A 26,693-nucleotide genomic window follows, 5' to 3' on the forward strand; every position below is an offset into this window, starting at 1 on the left:
TTTTTTAAAGGAGAAATGGTCAAAATAAAAAAAACACCCCATTGGTTTCAGACCTCAAATAATGCAAAGAAAACAAGTTCATAATCATTTAGAAACAACACTACTAATGTTTTAACTCAGGAAGAGTTCAGAAATCAATATTTTGTGGAATAACCATGATTTTTAATCACAGCTTTCATGCGTCTTGGCATGCTTTCCACTACTCTTTCACATTGCTTCTGGCGCAATAATTTAACTCCTTTCTGACCTCGGATGGGATAGTATGTCCGAGGTCAGAACCCCCGCTTTGATGCAGGGCTCTGGCGGTGAGCCCGCATCAAAGCCGGGACATGTCAGCTGTTTTGAACAGCTGACATGTGCCCATAATAGCGGCGGGTGAAATTTCGATTCACCTGCCGCTATTAACTAGTTAAATGCTGCTGTCAAACGCTAACAGCGGCATTTAACTAGCGCTTCCGGCCGGGTGGCCGGAAATGAGCGCATTGCTGACCCCGGTCACATGATCGGGGGTCAGCGATGCTTCTGCATGGTAACCATAGAGGTCCTTGAGACCTCTGGTTACTGATCCCGGCTAGCTGTGAGCGCCACCCTGTGGTCGGCGCTCGTAGCACACCTGCATTTCTGCTGCATAGCAACGATCTGATGATCGCTGCTATGTAGCAGGGGCGATCGAGTTGTGCCAGCTTCTAGCCTCCTATGGAGGCCATTGAAGCATTGCAAAAGTAAAAATGAAAAGTAAAAAAAAAATGTGAAAAAAATAAAAAAATATAAAAGTTTAAATCACCCCCCTTTCGCCCAATTCAAAATAAATCAATAAAAAAAATATATAACCTACATATATTTGGTATCGCCGCGTTCAGAATCGCCCGATCTATCAATAAAAAAAGAATTAACCTGATCACTAAACAGCGTAGCGAGAAAAAAATTTGAAACGCCAGAATTAGGTTTTTTTGGTCGCCGCGACATTGCATTAAAATGCAATAACGGGCGATCAAAAGAAAGTATCTGCACAAAAATGGTATCATTAAAAATGCCAGTTTGGCACACAAAAAATAAGCCCTCAACCGAACCCAGATCATCAAAAATGGCACAATTTTTTCTCTTTTTTTTTTTTTTTTAGCAAAGTTTGGAATTTTTTTTCACCACTTAGATTAAAAATAACCTAGTCATGTTAGGTGTCTAGGAACTTGTAATGACCCGGAGAATCATAATGGCAGGTCAGTTTTATCATTTAATGAACCTAGCAAAAAAGTCAAACAAAAAACAAGTGTGGGATTGCACTTTTTTGCAATTTCACCGCCCTTGGAATTTTTTTCCTATTTTCTAGTACACGACATGCTAAAACCAATGATGTCATTCAAAAGTACACACAATATATAGATAAAGGGTGCACTCTAACTGTATCTCAATCTAGGGTGGGTGCATAACCTAGTTCACTAGTATATATGACCAAAAGAACGAGAAGAGAAATGAACCAAAAAAGGTCTGCACAACCACAATATGTACAAAGTATAGAGTATATAACACATGTGTTAGACTCTGGTGGAACATGAGGAGTTTGGAGGAATATAGTACACATGGTTTTATTCCAAGAGGTCTTCGTATATCCATCTTCCCAGCGTGGGAGCCCTCTGACTCCTTTAAACAACTTTGGGAACAGGGGCTGACTCGTTGTTCAAGTATTTTAATTAACCTGTTATTAGAGCATGACAAAACCCTGTTTTCATCAACTAAGGTCTCAATCAAAGATTTGGAGACGAGATTGGCGGGTTTTGATGAGGGTCTCACTATGCCATTCAAAACTAAATTAAAAGACACCCTCGACAAATATGAGACTGAAATTATACAGCGCAAGAGTAAAAAATTCCAGAGGGACAAAGCCGACTTTGAACAAGGGGTGGCATATAAATGGAAACACACGGGTAATACCCGTCGGCCCAAATTCAATCGCAATAATCCTCCTCTGTCTGCTCCAATACCATCATCCATGGAAGGGAGTTCTAGTGATTTTTTGTCCTCCGCGGGGAGCAAAGTCGACCACGGACCCGACGGGGGGCAAACATAAGAAGCGTAACAAAACGTTTCACACGGCACAAGGAGTACATCCCTGCCCTACGCCACAAATATCCCACCAGGCGGAAGTAGAGGAGGTGGTATCCTGCGGTCAAGATTTGTCTGCGTCAACATCTTTACAGGTTATAAATCTTTCTCAGCATGTCCTTACACCTTCTGAATTGACTGTACTTCAAAAGGGTTTATCCTTCGTTCCCACGCACGTTGCAGATAGATTTACTCTCATTAAGGACCTCTATTTGTTTTGCAGGAAGTTAACCTTTCAGGTCATGTACAGAAGACCCGATATTCTACAGACCATCCCCATGGATGAACGTCAGACTCTACAGGATCTTTTGGAGTTATTAGAGGAGAATGAATCAGGCTCTAACAGAAGAAGGTTTCCTTATCGAAACAAATCACTTAAAACTCCTTCGTTTTCTCTGGTACCGGCCATCAAGATTTTTTTCGAGGTGGTCAAGCAAGACATCATGGCTATGCCTATCCGGGTAGGTGGTCCATCTAATTTGAGCTCAGAGGAAAAACATGCCCTCTCTGCCTTACAAAACAACAAGGAGTTCACTATCAAAGAGGCAGATAAAGGGGGCAATGTGGTTTTGTGGTCTATTGAGCTTTATGAGACTGAGGCAAGACGTCAATTAAATAACGCTCAGTATTATCAAAAGCTTCCCTCTGACCCTACCTCTATCTTTCTCTCTAAATATGAAAAATTACTCTGCAGGGCTCTTCAGTTGGCCATCATCTCCCCACAAGAGAAACAGTACCTTTGGGTGGCCAATCCGGTGACGGCAACTTTCTACATGCTGCCGAAAATTCATAAGGACAGTTCTAGGCCTCCTGGTAGGCCAATCGTGTCCAGTGTCGGCAGTATGTGCGAAAAGGCCGGTGAGTATTTAGACTTCTTTCTCCAACCTATTGCCACATCCCTTCCCTCATATGTCCGTGATTCTTCACACTTCATTGAAATATGCAGTCAGATTTCACTCCCTACGGACTTTCTGCTCGTTACCTGTGATGTAGAATCACTGTATTCTAACATCGGGCATAAAGATGGGTTAGAGGTGATAGCTTACTTTCTGGACAAGAAGCACTCTACGGACAGGGGCCATGACTCATTTCTCCTCGACTTGATGTCCTTTGTTCTCCATCACAATTTTTTTCTGTTTGATAGGGTCCATTATTTACAGCTTTCAGGCGTGGCGATGGGCGCGAAGTGTGCACCGGCCTATGCTAACACCTTTTTAGGCTGGTGGGAGGATACTATTGTTTATTCCTCACCACTCTTCGCTACCCACGTGCACGCCTGGTATCGTTTCATAGATGATGTGTTTATTATTTGGAAGGGTACCAAGGAGGAATGTAATACATTCTTTGACATCTTAAACTCTAATACCTATAACATTTTCCTTACATATTGCATCTCTAATAGTGACATCACTTTCCTGGATTTGAGGGTCTTTCAACATGGACAACATCTGGCAACAAATATTTTTCGTAAATCTACAGCAACAAATGCGCTTCTGGATTTTTCCAGCTTCCATCCATGGCACACAAAGGTGGGTGTACCCACAAGACAATTCTTGCGCGTCAGGCGTAAATGTAGTCTTGATTGTGACTTCTCAATTCAGGCACGTGAGCTTTCTGACCGCTTTCGGCACAGGGGATACCCTAGACGTGTTATTTCTACAGCTTACCAAAGAGCTAGAGGACAGGACCAAAAAACTCTTCTATCCTCCAGAAGACAATGTCAGGAGTCACAGACCAGATTCATTACTGACTTCAACAGTAACTGGAAACAGGTCAGTAACATACTATCTAAACACTGGCAGATTCTCCGGGCCGATACACAAACCTCGGAGATTACTAGCCATAGACCCCTGTTAACGGCTAGGCGGGCACCTAATCTTAGGGATCTCCTCAGCAGAAGTCACTTTCTAAGACCCACTGTAAGACTGAATAGAGGTATTGTCCTAAGAGGTTCTTTTCCATGTGGGGATTGCAACGTTTGTCCCCACATGTGTCCTACTCGTGATGCTTTTGTGCATCCTGTCCTTTCTAGTAGGCACTCTATCAGGACATACATCAACTGTAAAACTAGGGACGTAGATTACGCTCTCATCTGCCCTTGTAAGATGCTATACGTTGGACAGATCAGCCAAGAATTAAGGAAGCGGGCCCAAAAACACATCTCTACGATCCATCTGGCGTTGTCTGATCGGAATAAGGGTAAGGTTCTTACTCCTGTAGCCGAACATTTTTTGACCAAGCATGGGGGCTCTTCATCCAATATAAAGTTGGTGGGTCTACAAAAACTTGCAACCAATGAGAGAGGGGGAGATAAACGTAAACTTCTCTTGCAAATTGAGTCCAGATGGATTTTCCAACTCCAGTCGGTAACCCCCTCGGGTCTAAATGAGGAACTTCTCTTCACAGGGTTTCTGGGCTGAATTAGCTATTTCGGTGGGATCTCGTTGTTTCATCAATTGCCTTTGTCATTCAAAATAAAAATTCTTTTGGTCTGTGACATTAAGTTTTCTCTCTTCTCTTTTATTTTTAGTCACCTACTTGCTTTGGCACGGCCCTTTTATTCACCTGGAATCAAGACAATGGCCTCGAGTGTATTGTGTGGGCTTTTGCACCCCATGTTTATGTGCCTGTTATTTGCATGGCCTTCATATGGGGGTTTCATCATCTGGGGACTCTTCCAATGGAAATATGGACATGGACGTTAACTCTGCATGGGATGACGAACCGGATCCGGTTGGACTAAGATTGGACATACACTTTATTATTTAAGCTCTGTGGACTATTGGCTCTTCTGTACATGACCTATTACTGCTTTCATCGTGGATCTTTATATGGACTTGCTATGGACCCTCGTCGTGACTCTACAGGACAGCATGGGACATACGTTAATCCCCGTTAGTTGTCCGGCAACAACTATCTGTTGTCTTCTGCTTGAACACGGAATTGAGAGGACTTATTAGCTTTTTTGGCTTTTTGCCCAGTATAGAGTCAGTGCGGTTTCCACTTATTGGTTGATTGGACCGCCGGTCTCTTCCTAGGTTTATGCCTAAATATGTGTTCTACATGTGATTAAACCCTTTTGGTATCTACCCAGCCTTTCTGCTTTGGTCTAATGTAGTTTTGTTTCATTGATTCAAGTTATACTGGTACTGTGTATGTTATGATTCTTTGTACTTAACATGTCTCTTTACTTTTCAGCATCCAGACTCTCTAGGGACCGCTTGTCACTGGTCCTCTTTATATACTCCTTCCCTAGTCCTTTACTTTATTATTGCCAGGTCTATCTACATAGTTCTGTCTTCTTATTTCCAGCCTACAGGCCCCCCCCCCCTTTTTTTTTCGCCTGGCGCATGCGTGGTACGGTCTTTTATCGGCGTCCTATCCCCATTACACGCTCCACTCCTTCCTGACGCAGGCGCACCACGGCTCTTCATTAGAGCCGCGTCTGCGCGGATCCACTGCTTACGGAGGCCTCCGTCATCTTCAGTCTGTCTTCCCCTCCTCTTCTATGTGCGGCTGTACGCTACTTCCGCCGCTCCTCCCCCTCCTGGGAACGTCACAGCGGTACGGTATTTCATTAATAAGAGTTTCTATATATATGTAGGGCGTTCACCACATACCCCACTTCCCCTGACGAAGCCGCTGCGGCGGCAATACGCGTGGGGCTTTTTCCCTACACCCCTTCCAGGACTATTGCCGGTCATTTATGACATATGTACCTGCAGCAGCACTTCAGCCCTCTTTGTTCTATGGGCCCTCCTCTACGATATTGTGGATCTAGTTGAGTATCTTTACGGGACTATACCGTCCTCACTGTCCTATAGGGGTACCCTGATTCCTCCTTTTTTCTTCTGGCTACACGCCATGATTAGTGCAGCCTGCTAGCTGAGTTCTGTGACCTGTGTATCATTATCTTCAGGCATATATGTGTACCATCTTGTGCTACGTTAGATTTGCTCATGGACCATCTATTTATGATCTATCTAGGTATTAGGGGTATTTCCTTCAGGGGTCCTTGTGTTGTTTGTATATAATATATATTTTGTTTATTGCCTAGTATTTAGGACGTTTATTTACTCGATAGTACAGGATATGTATATTTACAGTCTTTAGTGTTTTTCTTACTACATTGCTGCAGGTTCACCTGGATATATATAGGGGTGTGTTACACATCGTGTATTTTAAGTGTTTTTATGTTATTTATGTGGTGTCTAATAAAATGCCGTGTTATATACTCTATACTTTGTACATATTGTGGTTGTGCAGACCTTTTTTGGTTCATTTCTCTTCTCGTTCTTTTGGTCATTCAAAAGTACAACTTTTTTCACAAAAAAATGCCCTCACGTGGCCATATTGACGGAAAAATAAAAAAGTTATGGTTCTGGGAAGGAGGGGAGCGAAAAACGAAAACACGAAATAACGGAAAATCCCAAGGTCATGAAGGGGTTAAGCAGTTCTTTGTTTGCTGGCTTGTGACTATCCATCATCCTCTTGATTACATTCCAGAGGTTTTCAATGGGGTTCAGGTCTAAAGATTGGGCTGCTCATGACAGGGTTTTGATGTTGTGGTCTCTTAATTTTTGCCTGTAGAATGTAAGCCCGCAAGGGCAGGGTCCTCGCCCCTCTGTATCAGTCTGTAATTGTCAGTTTGTTTACTGTACGTGACGACATCTGTAACTTGCATGTAACCCATTCTCATGTACAGCGCTATGGAATCAATGGTGCTATATAAATAAATAATAATGTAAAAAATTTTCATAAAAAAAAAAATGAAAGTCAATGGATAAAAGAAATGGGTGGGTCTAAAACTCCTACTAACCGGGGCTGACAAAATTTAGAAATGAGCATTCTTAAGAATTCTCCTATGGGTGATCGGTAAAAGGACTTTGACATGGAAATTTTTTTTTTTTATTCCCATTGTTCATTGAATGATTCTAAATTCCCTTTTTGATGTGATATCTCATGTTTTCCATACTCGCATAGAAATCATATAGTAAAATGTACACAATATAAAGCCTGAGGGAATGACATTGACAGCCCTGCTTAATAAGACGCCTAAAATCTATCATCTTCTGATTGAAAAGGACGTTGCTTAGATAAGCCGGTTTGCTGCGATTTTCATATACCGTACTTGTTATCAGGTAGGGATTTGGTTTTCAGAGTTTGAGTATCTAGCAGATTTTTATTTCCAAATGACCCACAGGAAAAGTCTGAGGCACATCTCATTAATGAGCAGTCAATCTGATGTGTAGACTACATCCACGTCCTTTCACTACATTGGCTTTGCTTCATACAATCACTAAACGCCTGCGCCTCTGCTCTGACAGTGACATATTAGTATTGCTGCCTCTTGCTATCTGATATCTTAAAATTTGCCATCGTACTAAAGAATTGATTAATGGCCTTCTGTAGAGGGGATGTAATTGGCTGAGACTCTGGCACAAAATAATCAGGGACCCCGTACCTCATGGCATACTCCACGGGCATGCTAATGAGCAGGCAGGTTAATTAAACCCTTGGCGCTTGGAGACAGTAACGAATGGCCGTTGTAAGAAAACGCTGGTCTACGGGAAAGAGCGAAGCGGCAGATTTTGCAGGATTTCTGTAATTATTGTAGAAAATGGGACAGAGTGTTAACTCTGGAGGGAGGGGAATTTTTCATGAGTGTGACTTTCATAATTTTAATGATGTCACATCAACATTCAGACAATAAATCTATTATACTGTAGTTCTCTATTTATAGTTCTAGCGAACTGCAAACTTTCTTAATCATTTTTTGCTTGGAAATGATTTGCATTAGAAACACAATCACAAAGAATTCGATTAATTAAAAGAAAAAAGAATTTTTTGGGTAGAAAGTACAAAAGCGAAGAAAAAAACAACACTAATAATTTTAAGATTTATCATTGCAAAGCACAACATATTAAATAGAAGGAGTAGACATAGCTTATGTCTTCATATATATTCAAAAACTAAAGAATCAATATTTATCTAAGGAAATTGGACATAAACGTGCAGATTGTCATCTGGTTTACAGCATAAATACTGCATTGTAGGGCCCATGCCGTGACCTTATTATTGTGCCATGTTTGATAGATTCATAACACGATGCCTACACACATGAATCCATATGAGCTTATACAGAAGATAGAGTGGACATTTGACCATGGAGGCACCATACAAGGCACATTGAGTACCTACCACAATGTAATTCCCCAAGGACTGTGTGTTGCAAAGTACAGTCATTGGTATTAGTGGCACCCCTGCATTGTGTCCCCTTCTTCCTCCATGCAGGGACACCAGCTTACTCACTGTCCTATCCATGGTGCAGTCCCCGGTGTGCTCCTGCTTGCTATGTATGCACCACAGCTCTGGTGGCGTGCCTAATGTGCGCTCTTTTGCTCTTAAAGCGCACGCATATAGTAAATGCTCTCAGCTTGTAGCTCAGAGGCATTTAGTATGAGTCAGTAATAGCTCCAGATGGGAGGCATCTTGCATAAAAGACTTCCTTTCCCCTAGGGAGTGGCCAAGCAACATGTGGAGCAATTATTAAGGTGTATTACTAGTGAGTTTCGAGGTTCCCTGGTCCAGGTGCAGAAAATGTCCTGCACCTGTATCCCTGGTTCCGATGTGGTCAGTCCTGTTTCCGAAGTGCCGGGCCCTGGTATGGTCAGAACTGTATAGTCCCATGGTCCCGGTGTTGCCACTAGGGTTGAGCGAAACGGGTCGAACATTTTCAAAAGTCGCCGACTTTTGGCTAAGTCGGGGTTTCATGAAACCCGATCCGACCCCTGTGCGGGGTCGGCCATGCGGTACGCGACTTTCGCGCCAAAGTCGCGTTTCAATGACGCGAAAAGCGCCATTTCTCAGCCAATGAAGGTAAACGCAGAGTGTGGGCAGCGTGATGACATAGGTCCTGGTCCCCACCATCTTAGAGAAGGGCATTGCAGTGATTGGCTTGCTGTCTGCGACGTCACAGGGGCTATAAAGAGGCGTTCCCGCCGACCGCCATCTTACTGCTGCTGATCTGAGCTTAGGGAGAGGTTGCTGCCGCTTTGTCAGAAGCAGGGATAGCGTTAGGCAGGGTCCATTAACCACAAAACCGCTTGTGCTGCAGCGATTTGCACTGTCCAACACCACCCTCGGTGTGCAGGGACAGTGGAAGTTTTTTTTTTTTTTTTTTTCCCCTCAGCGCTGTAGCTCATTGGGCTGCCCTAGAAGGCTCCCTGATAGCTGCATTGCTGTGTGTACGCCGCTGTGCAAACCAACTGCTTTTTTCAAAGCACAAATCCTCTTGTTCCTTCCTTTCTGCACAGCTATCTTTTTTGTTTGTCCACACTTTTTATTTCATTTGTGCATCAGTCCACTCCTTATTGCTGCCTGCCATACCTGGCTGAGATTACTGCAGGCAGGGAGATAGTAGCTGCCTGCCATACCTGGCTGAGATTACTGCAGGCAGGGAGATAGTAATTGTAGGACATTCCCTGTTTTTTTTTTTTTTTTTTTTTTTGGTGGGAGATTAAGATTGGCAATTTGGCATTTCTGCTAGAGTGCCATCCCTGTGTGTGCCATCTCTCTCACATAGTGGGCCATAGAAAGCCTTTTCATTTTTCTGTATTTTTTTTTGTGGGGTGTATAAATTCTCCCTGATAAAAATACAGTGGGAGATTAATATTGGCCTTTGGGCTTGTGTGCCAGTCCTGAGTGTGCCATCTCTCTCACAAATAGTGGGCCATAGAAAGCCTATTTTATTTTTTTTTGGGTTTTATAAATTCTCCCTGAAAAAAAGGGAGATTAATATTGGCCTCTGGGCTTGTGTGCCAGTCCTGAGCGTGCCATCTGTGCCAGCCCTGAGCGTGCCATCTCTCTCACAAATAGTGGGCCATAGAAAGCCTATTTAATTTTTTTTTTGGTTTTATAAATTCTCCCTGAAAAAAAGGGAGATTAATATTGGCCTCTGGGCTTGTGTGCCAGTCCTGAGCGTGCCATCTGTGCCAGCCCTGAGCGTGCCATCTCTCTCACAAATAGTGGGCCATAGAAAGCCTATTTAATTTTTTTTTTTGTTTTATAAATTTTCCCTGAAAAAAGGGAGATTAATATTGGCCTCTGGGCTTGTGTGCCAGTTGTGAGCGTGCCATCTGTGCCAGTCCTGAGCGTGCCATCTCTCTCACAAATAGTGGGCCATAGAAAGCCTATTTAATTTTTTTTTTGGTTTTATAAATTTTCCCTGAAAAAAGGGAGATTAATATTGGCCTCTGGGCTTGTGTGCCAGTTGTGAGCGTGCCATCTGTGCCAGTCCTGAGCGTGCCATCTCTCTCACAAATAGTGGGCCATAGAAAGCCTATTTAAATATTTTTTTGGTTTTATAAATTCTCCCAGAAAAAAAGGGAGATTAATATTGGCCTCTGGGCTTCTGTGCCAGTCCTGAGCGTGCCATCTGTGCCAGTCCTGAGCGTCCCATCTCTCTCACAAATAGTGGGCCATAGAAAGCCTATTTTTTTTTTTTTTTGGGTTTTAGAAATTCTCCCTGGAAAAAAAAAGGGAGATTAATATTGCCCTTTGGGCTTGTGTGCCAGTACTAAGCGTTCCATCTCTCTCTCTCTCTCAGTCAGTGGGCCATAGAACGCCTATTTTTGGTTTTATTTGTTTTCTAAATTCTCCCTGAAAAAATCATTTTATTTTATTTGGTTTCTAAATTCTTCCTGATAAAATCATATTTTTTTTATTATTTTTTTTTCTAAAGTCTCCCTGAAAAAAAAAAAAAAAACAGTGGGAGATTAATATTGGCCTTTCTGCTTGTGTGCCAGTCTTGACTCCTGGGTGCGTCATCTCTCAGTCAGTGGGCCATAGAACGCCTATTTTTGGTTTTATTTGTTTTCTAAATTCTCCCTGAAAAAATCATTTTATTTTATTTGGTTTCTAAATTCTTCCTGATAAAATCATATTTTTTTTATTATTTTTTTTTCTAAAGTCTCCCTGAAAAAAAAAAAAAAAAAACAACCAAAAAAAACAGTGGGAGATTAATATTGGCCTTTCTGCTTGTGTGCCAGTCTTGACTCCTGGGTGTGCCATCTCTCTCTCTCTCTCTCTCTCTCTCTCTCTCTCTCCAATTGTGGTCCATAGAAAGCCTATATTTTTTTTCCTTGATTTGGGTTCTAAAATCTACCAGAGAAAATAACTACATCAATCATTGGTAGAAAAATATTGGCCTCTGGGTTTGTGTGCCACTCCTGACTCCTGTGTGCGTCATCTCTCAGTCAGTGGGCCATAGAACGCCTATTTTTGTTTTTATTTGTTTTATAAATTCTCCCTGAAAAAATCATTTTATTTTATTTGGTTTCTAAATTCTTCCTGATAAAATCATATTTTTTTTATTATTTTTTTTTCTAAAGTCTCCCTGAAAAAAAAAAAAAACAAACAAACAAAAAAAACAGTGGGAGATTAATATTGGCCTTTCTGCTTGTGTGCCAGTCTTGACTCCTGGGTGTGCCATCTCTCTCTCTCTCTCTCTCTCTCTCTCTCCAATTGTGGTCCATAGAAAGCCTATATTTTTTTTCCTTGATTTGGGTTCCAAAATCTACCAGAGAAAATAACTACATCAATCATTGGTAGAAAAATATTGGCCTCTGGGCTTGTGTGCCACTCCTGACTCCTGTGTGCGTCATCTCTCAGTCAGTGGGCCATAGAACGCCTATTTTTGTTTTTATTTGTTTTATAAATTCTCCCTGAAAAAATCATTTTATTTTATTTGGTTTCTAAATTCTTCCTGATAAAATCATATTTTTTTTATTATTTTTTTTTCTAAAGTCTCCCTGAAAAAAAAAAAAAAAAAAAAAAAAAAAACAAAACCCAAAAAAAAATGGGAGATTAATATTGGCCTTTCTGCTTGTGTGCCAGTCTTGACTCCTGGGTGTGCCATCTCTCTCTCTCTCTCTCTCTCTCTCTCTCTCTCTCTCCAATTGTGGTCCATAGAAAGCCTATATTTTTTTTCCTTGATTTGGGTTCCAAAATCTACCAGAGAAAATAACTCCATCAATCATTGGTAGAAAAATATTGGCCTCTGGGCTTGTGTGCCACTCCTGATTCCTGTGTGCGTCATCTCTCACTCAGTGGCCCATAGAAAGCATATAGTTTGTTACATTTGTTTTCTAAATTCTCCCTGCAAAAATCTATTTTTTTTTTTTGGGGGGGTTTCTAAAGTGTTCCTGAAAAAAATAAAAATAAAAAAAAAATAATAGTGTGACATTAATATTAACATTTGTGCTTCAGTGACAGTCCTGCGTGTGGGGCATCTCTCTAATTTGCAGCCACCAAAAAAAGAGTGTGTAACATTGGGCCTGATTTTCGCTGTGGTCTCACCAACCTGTAAAGGGGTAGCTAAATCATACTGAAGTTATAGCTCACCGTGTAAGTTGTGTGACTGCAACAAATAACGTTAGTTTGGTTACGTTTTTAAAACAATGAGGAAGTCTAGTGGAAGAGGTCGTGGCCGGGGGCGTTCATTGTCAGCTGGTAATGAGGGTAGTGGTAGTGGTGGAGCATCAGGTGGTCGTGGGGAAAAAAATATTGCACCTAAGTCTGGAGCTGTGGAGCCAGGTTCGTCGTCCGGCTACACAAGGCCTCGAACGCTCCCTTTTCTGGGATTAGGAAAACCGCTTTTAAAGCCGGAGCAGCAAGAGCAAGTTTTGGCTTATCTTGCTGACTCAGCCTCTAGCTCTTTTGCCTCCTCTCGTGAAACTGGTAAAAGTAAAAGCAGCGCGTCGTTAGTGGATGTTCACGGTCAGGGACAAGTCACTTCCTTGTCCTCTTCAGCAAAAACAACAACAGAGAAGAATGCAGCAGGCGACACAACGGGTTACTCCATGGAGCTCTTTACACATACCGTCCCTGGCTTAGAAAGTGAAGCAGTTAACAGTCCATGCCCATTACAAATTGAATCTGACATGGAGTGCACTGACGCACAGCCACAGCCAGACTACTATGCTGGTCCTTTGACTCAGACCACAACATTGCCCTCGCAGGGTGCTGATCAAGAATCAGACCCTGATGAGACTATGTTGCCCCATCACGAACGCTATACCACCGAACGACACGGTGACACAGACGAAGTTGCGCAGGAGGTACAAGAAGAGTTATTAGATGACCCAGTTCTTGACCCCGATTGGCAGCCATTGGGGGAACAGGGTGCAGGCGGCAGCAGTTCTGAAGCAGAGGAGGAGGAGGGGCCACAGCAGGCATCAACATCGCCACAGGTTCCATCTGCCGGGCCCGTATCTTGCCCAAAACGCGTGGCAAAGCCAAAACCTGGTGGAGGACAGCGTGGCCATCCGGTTAAAGCTCAGTCTGCAATGCCTGAAAAGGTATCCGATGCTAGAAAGAGTGCAGTCTGGCATTTTTTTAAACAACATCCAATTGATCAGCGCAAAGTCATCTGTCAAAAATGTTCTACTTCCTTAAGCAGAGGTCAGAATCTGAAAAGTCTCAATACTAGTTGCATGCATAGACATTTAACCACCATGCATTTGAAAGCTTGGACTAACTACCAAACGTCCCTTAAGGTTGTTGCACCCTCGGCCAATGAAGCTAGTCATCAACGCAACATCCCTTCCGGCAGTGTAGGACCACCATTTAGCGCACCACCTGCTGTATCTGTGCAGGTATCTTTGCCAGGCCAAAGCAGTCAGGGTCAGGGAATCACCAGTTTCGTAGTAGGAAACACTGCATCTAGGGCACCGGCGGCAACAATACCATCTCCCACCGTCTCTCAGTCTGCCATGTCCACCGGCACCCCCGCTAGTTCCACGATCTCCAGCTCTCCAGTCCAGCTCACCCTACATGAGACTATGGTTAGAAAAAGGAAATACTTAGCCTCGCATCCGCGTACACAGGGTTTGAACGCCCACATAGCTAGACTAATCTCGTTAGAGATGATGCCCTACCGGTTAGTTGAAAGCGAAGCTTTCAAAGACCTGATGGACTACGCTGTACCACGCTACGAGCTACCCAGTCGACACTTTTTTTCCAGAAAAGCCATCCCAGCCCTCCACCAGCATGTTAAAGAGCGCATCGTCCATGCACTCAGGCAATCTGTGAGCACAAAGGTGCACCTGACAACAGATGCATGGACCAGTAGGCATGGCCAGGGACGTTACGTGTCCATCACGGCACACTGGGTAAATGTGGTGGATTCAGGGTCCACAGGGGACAGCAAGTTTGGGACAGTTCTGCCTAGCCCACGGTCTAGTAAACAGTTGTCTGTAGCCGTTCGCACCCCCTCCTCCTCCTCCTCGTCCTCCTGCAGAAGCAAGAGCTCGTCCACAGACCGCAGTCGCACAAACACTCCATCCGCACCTGCCACTGTTGCACACCAGGTCTCCCATTATGGGGCAGCTACTGGCATACGTCAGCAGGCTGTATTGGCTATGAAGTGTTTGGGCGACAATAGACACACCGCGGAAGTTCTGTCCGAGTTCTTGCAGCAAGAAACGCAGTCGTGGCTGGGCACTGTAGATCTTGAGGCAGGCAAGGTAGTGAGTGATAACGGAAGGAATTTCATGGCTGCCATCTCCCTTTCCCAACTGAAACACATTCCTTGCCTGGCTCACACCTTAAACCTGGTGGTGCAGTGCTTCCTGAAAAGTTATCCGGGGTTATCCGACCTGCTCCTCAAAGTGCGTGGACTTTGCGCACATATCCGCCGTTCGCCTGTACACTCCAGCCGTATGCAGACCTATCAGCGTTCTTTGAACCTTCCCCAGCATCGCCTAATCATAGACGTTGCAACAAGGTGGAACTCAACACTGCACATGCTTCAGAGACTGTGCGAACAGAGGCGGGCTGTTATGTTTTTGTGGGAGGATACACATACACGGGCAGGCAGTAGGATGGCAGACATGGAGTTGTCAGGTGTGCAGTGGTCGAAGATTCAAGACATGTGTCAAGTCCTTCAGTGTTTTGAGGAATGCACACGGCTGGTTAGTGCAGACAACGCCATAATAAGCATGAGCATCCCCCTAATGCGTCTGCTGATGCAAAGTTTGACGCACATAAAGGATCAGGCGTCTGCACCAGAGGAAGAGGAAAGCCTTGATGACAGTCAGCGATTGTCTGGTCAGGGCAGTGTACATGACGAGGTACCGGGCGAAGAGGAGGTGGAGGATGAGGAGGATGATGGGGATGAGTATATTTTTAATGAGGAAGCTTTCCCGGGGGCACGGGAAATTGGTGGCGTGGCAAGGCCGGGTTCTGGTTTTTTGAGGGACACAAGTGACGTAGATTTGCCTGCAACTGCCCCTCAACCAAGCACAACCGCAGATTTGACAACGGGAACTTTGGCCCACATGGCGGATTATGCCTTGCGTATCCTCAAAAGGGACACACGCATTACAAAAATGATGAACGATGACGATTACTGGTTGGCCTGCCTCCTTGATCCTCGCTATAAAGGCAAATTGCAAAATATTATGCCACATGAGAACTTGGAACTAATATTAGCAACAAAACAATCAACTCTTGTTGACCGTTTGCTTCTGGCATTCCCTGCACACAGCGCCCGTGATCGTTCTCACACGAGCTCCAGGGGCCAGCAGACCAGAGGTGTTAGAGGGGCAGAAATCAGAAGTGGCGTTGGCCAGAGGGGTTTTCTGACCAGGTTGTGGAGTGATTTTTCTATGACCGCAGACAGGACAGGTACTGCAGCATCAATTCAAAGTGACAGGAGACAACATTTGTCCAGTATGGTTACAAACTATTTTTCATCCCTTATCGACGTTCTCCCTCAACCGTCATTCCCATTTGATTACTGGGCATCCAAATTAGACACCTGGCCAGAATTGGCAGAATATGCATTGCAGGAGCTTGCTTGCCCGGCAGCTAGTGTCCTATCAGAAAGAGTATTCAGTGCTGCAGGTTCAATACTAACAGAAAAAAGGACTCGTCTGGCTACCCAAAATGTAGATGATCTAACCTTCATTAAAATGAACCACAACTGGATTTCAAAATCTTTTGCCCCACCCTGCCCGGCTGACACCTAGCTTTCCTATGAAAAGGTCTTGCCTGTGGACTATTCTGAATGACTTTTCCAATCTCGTAATTTTCTTCACCTGATTGTCCAGCATACGACATGTTTCCACCTCACGAAATGGCCAAACTCCCCACACGGGGCCGTGCTATCGCCACTTTGCGCTTGGACCCTTGAGAGTGCTGTTTGTCTGAAGAGGTGGGTGTGGCCGCTTTTGGTCGACGGCACTGCCACTGGGTCCCTCATAGTACAATAAAGTGTCTCTGGCGGTGGTGGTGCGCACCCAACGTCAGACACACCGTTGTAATATGAGGGGCCCTGTGCCTGTACCGCCGGCCACAAGACAGTTCCCCCCCCCAGCTCAAACAGTGCTCTACCACTAGCAAAATTATCTCTCACAGCTTCACCAATGTGTAGTCTAGGCGCTGACATCCTTCAATGCCTGGCACTGACAATACCATTGTTTTGACATTTTTGTTATGTTAGGCCTTCGAAGCCTGTCTGCGGTCCCTTCTTTCTACAACTACTACACTGACCAGGCCACTGCTGGCCGTGTTACCCTGGAACCAATTTAAAAGTGCCTACAGTCAGCCCAATTTTGTTATGTTAGGCCTTCGAAGACTGTCTGCCATCACTCCTTCCACTAGACTTCCACTGACCATACACTGCTGCCCATGTACCCCTGGAACCAATTTAAAGTGCCTACAGCCAGCCCAATTTTGTTATGTTAGGCCTTCGAAGCCTGTCTGCGGTCACTCCTTCCACTAGACTTCCACTGACCAGACCACTGCTGCCCGTGTACCCCTGCAACCAATTTAAAAGTGCCTACAGCCAGCCCAAGTTTGTTATGTTAGGCCTTGGAAGCCTGTCTGCGGTCACTCCTTCCACTAGACTTCCACTGACCAGACCACTGCTGCCCGTGTACCCCTGGAACCAATTTAAAAGTGCCTACAGCCAGCCCAAGTTTGTTATGTTAGGCCTTGGAAGCCTGTCTGCGGTCACTCCTTCCACTAGACTTCCACTGACCAGACCACTGCTGCCCGTGTACCCCTGGAACCAATTTAAAAGTGCCTACAGCCAGCCCAAGTTTGTTATGTTAGGCCTTCGAAGCCTGTCTGCGGTCACTCCTTCCACTAGACTTCCACAGACCAGACCACTGCTGCCCGTGTACCCCTGGAACCAATTTAAAAGTGCCTACAGCCAGCCCAAGTTTGTTATGTTAGGCCTTGGAAGCCTGTCTGCGGTCACTCCTTCCACTAGACTTCCACTGACCATACACTGCTGCCCATGTACCCCTGGAACAAATTTAAAAGTGCCTACAGCCAGCCCAAGTTTGTTATGTTAGGCCTTCGAAGCCTGTCTGCGTCCCGTTCTTTCAACTACAACTACACTGACCAGGCCACTGATGGCCGTGTTCCCCTGGAACCAATTTTAACTTGCCTACAGCCAGCCCAATGTTAGGCCTTTGATGCCTGTCTGCCGTCACTCCTTCCACTAGGCCTCCACTGACCTGTCTATTGCTGCCCGTGTACCCCTTGAACCAACATCATTAAATATAAAAAAAATTAATTTGATTATAAAAAATAAGATCGTGTTGAGATCTCAAATGCAGACATTTTAACAATCAAAACAAACACACAACAAATATCTGGAACTGTACTACAAAGGTCCAACAGCTACAATTTCTTTCTCCTGCAAGAAGTTAACTGAAAGTTTTTTGGAGTTGTTAACACAGATATGGCATCCACCGAGTGTTGTCCTGTCGCGTCTCCTTTAAATTATTTCCAATAAGATGTTAAACTATTAATTTAATAAAATCAATAATTAAAAAAATAATTGAGTAAGTCAAAAGCACATTGCAAATAAACATTAATTACAAATCAAGAAGCATGGCGCGTCCGAGGGTGAGTAGATACCGAATAAGAATATAATCACCCTCGGACGCGCAATGCTTATTTACAACAGCCTTCCTTCCTAAGAATCAGCCCTTCCGTGGTGTAGAGAGAGGTTGTGTTACACTCCAAGGTGTTCCCCAGGTTGCCTTTCCTGAGCTTCGATCTTCCGGCTCTCGTTTAGTAGCTGTTGGAAACTACGCTGCATTAGGCCTACTAATTGTGTATGGGTGAAACAGTGGCGCATCTGCGGTCCCTCCTTCCACTAGGCCTCCACTGACCTGTCTACTGCGGCCCGTGTACCCCTTGAACCAACCTAATAAAATATTTAAAAAATTAATTTGATTATAAAAAATAAGATCGTGTTGAGATCTCAAATGCAGACATTTTAACAATCAAAACAAACACACAACAAATATCTGGAACTGTACTACAAAGGTCCAACAGCTACAATTTCTTTCTCCTGCAAGAAGTTAACTGAAAGTTTTTTGGAGTTGTTAACACAGATATGGCATCCACCGAGTGTTGTCCTGTCGCGTCTCCTTTAAATTATTTCCAATAAGATGTTAAACTATTAATTTAATAAAATCAATAATTAAAAAAATAATTGAGTAAGTCAAAAGCACATTGCAAATAAACATTAATTACAAATCAAGAAGCATGGCGCGTCCGAGGGTGAGTAGATACCGAATAAGAATATAATCACCCTCGGACGCGCAATGCTTATTTACAACAGCCTTCCTTCCTAAGAATCAGCCCTTTCGTGGTGTAGAGAGAGGTTGTGTTACACTCCAAGGTGTTCCCCGGGTTGCCTTTCATGAGCTTCGATCTTCCGGCTCTCGTTTAGTAGTTGGTGGAAACTACGCTGCATTAGGCCTACAAATTTGGTATGGGGTGTAGAGACAGGTTGTGTTACACTCCAAGGTTTTCACCAGGTAGCCTTTCCTGAGCTTCGATCTTCATGCTCTCGTTTAGTAGGTGTCGGAAAGTAGGCTGCATTAGGCCTACAAATTGGGTATGGGGTGGAGAGAGATGGTGTGTTACACTCCAAGGTGTTCCCCAGGTTTCCTTGCCATTGCTTCGGTCTTCCGACTCTCGTTTAGTAGTTGTAGAAAAGTACACAGCATTAGGCCTACAAAATGGGTATGGGGTGGAGAGAGATGGTGTGTTACACTCCAAGGTGTTCCCCAGGTTGCCTTTCCTGAGCTTCGATCTTCATGCTCTCGTTTAGTAGGTGTCGGAAAGTAGGCTGCATTAGGCCTACAAATTGGGTATGGGGTGGAGAGAGATGGTGTGTTACACTCCAAGGTGTTCCCCAGGTTTCCTTGCCATTGCTTCGGTCTTCCGACTCTCGTTTAGTAGTTGTAGAAAAGTACACAGCATTAGGCCTACAAAATGGGTATGGGGTGGAGAGAGATGGTGTGTTACACTCCAAGGTGTTCCCCAGGTTGCCTTTCCTGAGCTTCGATCTTCATGCTCTCGTTTAGTAGGTGTCGGAAAGTAGGCTGCATTAGGCCTACAAATTGGGTATGGGGTGGAGAGAGATGGTGTGTTACACTCCAAGGTGTTCCCCAGGTTTCCTTGCCATTGCTTCGGTCTTCCGACTCTCGTTTAGTAGTTGTAGAAAAGTACACAGCATTAGGCCTACAAAATGGGTATGGGGTGGAGAGAGATGGTGTGTTACACTCCAAGGTGTTCCCCAGGTTGCCTTTCCTGAGCTTCGATCTTCATGCTCTCGTTTAGTAGGTGTCGGAAAGTAGGCTGCATTAGGCCTAAAAAATGGGGAATGGGGTGGAGAGAGATGGTGTGTTACACTCCAAGGTGTTCCCCAGGTTTCCTTGCCATTGCTTCGGTCTTCCGACTCTCGTTTAGTAGTTGTAGAAAAGTACACTGCATTAGGCCTAAAAAATGGGTATGGGGTGGAGAGAGATGGTGTGTTACACTCCAAGGTGTTCCCCAGGTTGCCTTTCCTGAGCTTCGATCTTCATGCTCTCGTTTAGTAGGTGTCGGAAAGTAGGCTGCATTAGGCCTACAAATTGGGTATGGGGTGGAGAGAGATGGTGTGTTACACTCCAAGGTGTTCCCCAGGTTTCCTTGCCATTGCTTCGGTCTTCCGACTCTCGTTTAGTAGTTGTAGAAAAGTACACAGCATTAGGCCTACAAAATGGGTATGGGGTGGAGAGAGATGGTGTGTTACACTCCAAGGTGTTCCCCAGGTTGCCTTTCCTGAGCTTCTATCTTCAGGCTCTCATTAAATTGTGGTTAAATGGAACAACTGCATTTGGCGTACTAGTTGGTTTGGGGCCTACTATCGGTGTCTGCCACTCCTTGCTGTTCTCCTGGTTTCCTGTCCTGAAATACCATTTTCAGCCTCTCGTTAAGTAGTTGTTAATGTTAGACTGCATTTGGCCTACTAGTTGGGTTGGGGCCTACTATCGGTGTCTGCCACTCCTTGCTGTTCTCCTCCACTGAACAAAGCTGTGCCGCCTGTTTACTACGGTTGCCAATTTTGAACTGCATTTCGACTACTTACTGATTTGGCCCTACTCTCTGTGTCAGCCTCTCATTCCAGTTGTCCTCCACTGCAATGCCCCCTGGTTATTCCTGTGTTACCAATTTTGAACTGCATTTAGCCCACTTTCTTCTTTGGGCCTATATCTGTGTTTCCACTTCATCGTGCCCATTGCCCAGCCAGTGATAGATGAGTCTGCTGGTACATTGACCCATAACGCAACATTCCCCGTGCACGCTACACAACAACATTGTGACCCTGCTGAAAGTCAGGTTGCTCTTCCCGCATACCATACCACCTTACACGGGGACAAAGAGGAAGGTGCAGATGAAAGTGCAGGTTCCTTCATCAGGTGGGGGGAGGAATACTAGTTGGCGACGTCACTGGCACAGGGCCTCTCATAGTACGCAAAAGTGTTGCTGCCGGTGGGAGGCGCCCCCGCCGTGCAAACACACCGCTGTACTTTGAGGGGCCCTGTGCCAGTGCCAATGCCAACGAGTGGGCCCCCCCTGCTTGCTCAGGTTCACAGCACTTGCAAAGTTGAAATACTTACCTCTCCCTGCTCCACTGCCGTGACGTGGTCCAGATTTCCTGGGCCCACTAATTACTTGAACCAGCCCTACCCCCCACAACTTTAGCCAAATGACCCCCAATTTCAAATGCCTTCCAATTATTATAAGGTAAATTACGCTTGACAAGCTTCATTAAGAAGAATGGATGGTTTTGACATTAAAATGGGCACTCTAGGTGTTTTCCTGGCCCCCACTCACTGCCGACTATGCTGCCCCATTGACTTGCATTGGGTTTCGTGTTTCGGTCGATCCCGACTTTACGTCATAATCGGCCGATTTCACTCGACCCGACTTTGGACATAGTCGGGTTTCGCAAAACCCGGCTCGACTCTAAAAAGGTCAAGGTCGCTCAACTCTAGTTGCCACTCCTATATCCGTTGTCCCCTGGTCCTGGATCGACTACTTGTCTGAACCTCATCCCCTGCTCCTAGAGCAACCTGTGCCTGAAACTTATCCCCTGGTCCTAGAGTGGCCAGTTCCTGAACCTCGTCCCCTGGTCCTGGAGTGGACACAGCCTGATCTCGTCCCCTGGTCCATGAGCGACCAGTGCCTGAACTTTGTCCCCTGGTCTGTGAGCGATCCGTGCCTGAACATTGTCACCCATCCATGTAATGCGAAACCCTGATCCAGTAACCTAGACTGGTGTGTCTGAACCGAGCCTGAATACCTGTCCGTAACTTCTTTGTGGAGGTGCCAGAACTTACTAGTCTGAATGGAGACTAGCCCTAATCAGTGTCAGCAGTTGGAGTACCGGGCTCTGCCCAGTATCTGGCGGCTACCTGCAGCCCAGTCTTTCTCCATCATCAGGAGCTCTAGTGAACACCAGGTAGCTGCTTAGCTACGTCACTTCCTGGGCAGGCCCACAGCCATGTGGCACAGTAGGCCCACAAATCCACATGCGCACCTGTGACCAAAATTACTGTTATTGTGAACAATTAAGGAAGTTGAAGATGAAATCGTCTCTAAAAGATGATGCATTTCCTTTGTATTTTAGGCAAAACAAAGAACATATATTGTCATCTTTTACATTTTAAAATTAGAAAAAGGAAAATGAGACGATGCAAAAGTTTGGCACTTTACATGATTAGTACCTTGTAGTACCCTCACTTGAAAGTATCACAGCTTGAAAACACTTTTTGTAGCCAGCCAAGGGTCATTCAATTCTTGTTTGAGAGATTTCCATCCAATTATCTTTTGAAAATTCTTATAGCTCTGTCAGATTCCAGGGTCCTCTTGCATTCATTGTTATTTTGAGGTCTAGCCACAGATTTTCAAACATGTTCAGATCAAGAAAGTTGTCTACTGTGGATTTTGACTTGTGTTTAGGATCATTATTAGGGATGATCGAATAGCTTCGGATAAGTGCTTATCCGAATAGCTATAGTGCTTCCCGAAGAGCTGCTTTGGGAACCCGGATACCTGGAGGGCTCCCGATCAGCAGCTGCATGTGTCGTGGCTGTGTGACAGTCACAACACATGCATGGAGAGCCTGTTTGTTGGGCTCTCCATGCATGTGTTGGTTTATATTTGTAGATTGTAAGCTCTCACGAGCAGGGTCGTCTTATTTTGCTTTAATTATTGTATTGTTAACGTTGTTACTTATGACTTTTGTGTTTGAAACTGTTAAACTGTAAAGCGCTGCGGAATATGTTGGCGCTATATAAATAAAGATTATTATTTATTATTATTATTATTCTATGAACTCGTAATGACCTGGAGAATCATAATTTTCCCATTTTCCAGAACATGATATGTTAAAACCAATGGCGTCATTCAAAAGTACAACTTGTCCCCCCAAAAAGCAAGCCCTCAAATGGCCATATTGATGGAAAATTAAAAAAGTTATGGCTCTGGGGAGAAGGGGAACAAAAAACGAAAACGTAAAACCAAAAATACCTTCGGTCATGAAGGGGTTAAAATCAGTCGACATTGTCTTACAACCATAATGACTGATCGCTGGCTACTTTGTGAAAATGAGCAATTGTTAGTTATGACTGATGGCCAACCAGTGAATGTTCATTATAGTTCAAAAGCCTGATTAGGCATTTTTGGAATTTTTTGGTCCTATCATAAGCACTGGCTGTTTCATTGGTCAAAATAAACCCAGCATGGTTGATGCAACCTTACATGCTTTTTTACAGTCGATGAATAACTGGTCATTAGAGCGATCGATGATTGTTAGCTGGACCACTTTTGTCTAATTTGTATCAATGCTTTTAATAATAAATAATAATAATAATTTTATTTATATAGCGCCAACATATTCCGAAGAGCTTTACAAATTATAGAGGGGATTTGTACAGACAATAGACATTAGAGCATAACAGAAATCACAGTTCAAAATAGATACCAAGAGGAGTGAGGGCCCTGCTCGCAAGCTTACAAACTATAGGAAAAAGGGGAGACACGAGAGGTGGATGGTAACAATTGCTTTCGTTGTTCGGACCAGCCATAGTGTAAGGCTCGGGTGTTCATGTAAAGCTGCATGAACCAGTTAACAACCTACAGTAAGTATGTAACAGTACAGACACAGAGGGCTATTAACTGCATGAAATGTATGAGAACATGATGTGAGGAACCTGATTAAGGTTTAAGGTTTTTTTTTTGAATGGGCCACACAGGGATAATTAGGTTAATGCGTTGATGTGGTTGGCCAATCTGAACAAATGAGTTTTTAGGGCACACTTAAAACTATGGGGATTAATCTTATTAACCTGGGTAGTGCATTCCAAAGAATTGGGGCAGCACGTGAAAAGTCTTGGAGACGGGAGTGGGATGTTCTGATTATTGAGGATGCTAACCTCAGGTCATTAGCAGAACGGAGAACACGGGTAGGGTGGTAGGCTGAGACCAGGGAGGAGATGTAGGGTGGTGCTGAGCCATGGAGTGCTTTGTCGATGAGGGTAATAGTTTTGTACTGGATTCTTGAGTAGGTTGGTCTGGTTTTCTACATTGGTAGTTCACTCCAGAGAATAGATGCATCCCTGGAGAAGGTTAAGACTGTGTGCCCATGTTCAGTCATAGAAGTGTTTTGAGCGCAGCATGCTTGCACTGCGTCAAAAACACTGTCTTGTACAGTACACGCACAGTGGATGGGATAGAAATCCCATGCCCATTTTGCTTCTATTTACTGCATAAACTCACCAGCGGCACGGGTTTACGAGCCGCAGCATGGCAATTTTCACTATAGATATGTATTGGATATGGTAAATCCACATTGTTCAGTGATCACATGCGGGTTTAACTGCGTAATTAGAATGCGGCTTTCAAAGCGCTGCTACTTCCTTTTCATGGCAATGTAGCCTAAGACATGGACATGCAAAGTAATGATAAGGACTACATTTACGGTAGATCAGTGGCAGCATAAGGAGCCCTGGTAGCTTGGTCAGTTGTATCAGACTTAAGGTACCTTCACATTGAACAACTTTCCAACGAGAATGACAACGATCCGTGACGTTGCAGCGTCCTGGATAGCGATCTCGTTGTGTTTGACACGCAGCAGCGATCAGGATCCCGCTGTGCCATCGCTGGTCGTCGCTGAAAGTCCGGAACTTTATTTGCTAACAACCAGCGAGAACGATAAGTACGGCACTGGATCGCTCCTGCATCGTTCTGCTGTTGCCGATGTTTGACGTCTCCTAGCGACCTAAACAGCGTCGCTGCAGCGATCGGCTCGTTGTCTATATCGCTGCAGCATCGCTTAATGTGACGGTACCTTAACTGTAGAAATCTTATATAACCTGCACCATGGAGCTTTACTTTATTAGGATAAAATAGAATAAAATACACAATCTTATTATTATATATTATTATAAAGATCGTCATCTAAATCGAAACGCGTTGCTTCTATCCCCTTCTCTCTGCCATGAGGAGCACCCACCAACACTGCAATTTGAAAATGGATTAATAAAGATTATATGCAAATTGCCTCTTCTGAGAAAAAGAGGACTTAACTCTATAGCGCCACCTGTTGGAAGTAGCGATCCTACAAGTCACAATCAGCCCTTTAACGAGTCGTGCAATATGACTTAGGATAAAAGCCAAATCAGTATCTCAATTCGCAGACACGGTGTTTCGGGCTGTTGGCCCTCGTCAGTGCGAAGCATGAGAACCAATTTGGCTAGGTGAGAGGCTCTGGACTGGTGTCTAAGGGGTATCGTTTCTCCTTATGGAGAGTTAATAAAGATTGGAATTTTAAGGAGCTGGAACTACAACCCTTATTTCTGCATCATTCATCACGTCTCATCAGGACGGTGTTCTGTGCACCTCTGGTGGCTGTCTGTGAGCTGGCTTTGGCCTGTTTTCTTTACATTTACTTTTAGGAATTTTATTATGTTTATTTTTTGCCCATTATTAACATGATATCAGCACATGGATACTGATTTGGAGACTATAATAGCATAGGTCGTCAATATTAATGTAGTGAACAACACCTTTAAGTTTTATATTCTTTCATTTCAAACGTGGCTAAGATTAATTTGTGGACAACCCCTTTAAGCTTCTGCTTGGTTCACAAGGATTGAGAATAATATTTGTCCTTTTTTTTTTACATTTTCATCCCAAGTTGTTTTTTTTTCTTTTGACTTTGTCATACTGGGATTGTAAAACAGTGCAGGCCACTGGTTTATGGCTCCAGTTAAAATGTAAAAGTCTCTAGGTGTATGGTAAGGTTTGAAGTTAATTGTTTTTATGAGTTAGGCTAGTGCTTTTAATGTTTGTTTCATTGACACATCACAAGACTGGCCCATTGTATTTAACAGCTTCCTGCATGTTATAGGGCTCTAACAGGCGGGACAGTTTGTTGATTTTGACAAGGACAATAGGCACAATTATTTTTTTCTACTGTATAAAGCAGGTCCTCCTGCATTGCCAATGACTTGAGTACAATTGCAGACCAAGGGTTAATCAGCTTGTGGGCAGAAGTAGGGGGTGGATTAGGAAAGGGAGGGGGACATGCCATTCATTAAAGCCTTCGTTAAGTGATTGATATGCGTAATTTTCCTGTCAAAGCTGGACTTTCCTTGTAAACATGTCAATTGAGAAAGTTCAAGCTTGTCACATGGATTTATCACAAGAATAACATGTAGGTAGAGGAGAAAGACAAGCCTCCTCCCTCCCCCACAATCCTCCCCAGGCGCCATACTTCATCTATTCCCAGTCCAGCTCTTCCAACTCACAGACACAGCTGAGATAACAACAATAACATGGGCTTCCCTTTTATTGAGTATTTGAATGAAAGCACTCAGCCAGATAACCTCTTTTTTATTGGGAGGATTACTGTGTTATCCCACCTAGAAACAAAAAGTCCAAAGTACACAGCACCCTCCAGTGAGCAATGGTGAGGTCCACCAGCCTGGAGATGATTGGAGACAGGCTCATGGGACTACTGGATGCAACAGCATCTACCAAGAATGACTGAAACTCTACCAAAGAAGAAAAAGTAATTTATTGAGAATGAGTCTGATGGGAAATTTGATGTAGAGTACTGTGCAAAAGTTGTAGTTAGATGTAGAAAAAATGCCATATAATAAGAATGTTTAGAACCCGATGGCTTGATATTATCAAGATAACAATGGAGAAGACCCTGGTGGACCTTA

The 26,693-nt window shown here is 44.1% G+C and overlaps 2 long non-coding RNA genes across 2 annotated transcripts in view; both read left to right on the forward strand.

Moving 5' to 3' along the window:
* LOC138676844 (uncharacterized) overlaps nt 1-26,693 on the forward strand; it is a 288,868-nt gene that overhangs the window by 225,442 nt on the left and 36,733 nt on the right. The gene's annotated exons all lie outside the window — the stretch shown is intronic.
* LOC138674278 (uncharacterized) lies at nt 2,330-4,872 on the forward strand. Its single transcript, XR_011320571.1, has 5 exons — nt 2,330-2,561; nt 2,795-2,958; nt 3,503-3,629; nt 3,702-3,872; nt 4,631-4,872. It is a non-coding gene; the product is annotated as an uncharacterized lncRNA (long non-coding RNA).

Source organism: Ranitomeya imitator, chromosome 4 (genome assembly GCF_032444005.1).
Source record: "Ranitomeya imitator isolate aRanImi1 chromosome 4, aRanImi1.pri, whole genome shotgun sequence".
NCBI classification, from domain to species: Eukaryota; Metazoa; Chordata; class Amphibia; order Anura; family Dendrobatidae; genus Ranitomeya; species Ranitomeya imitator.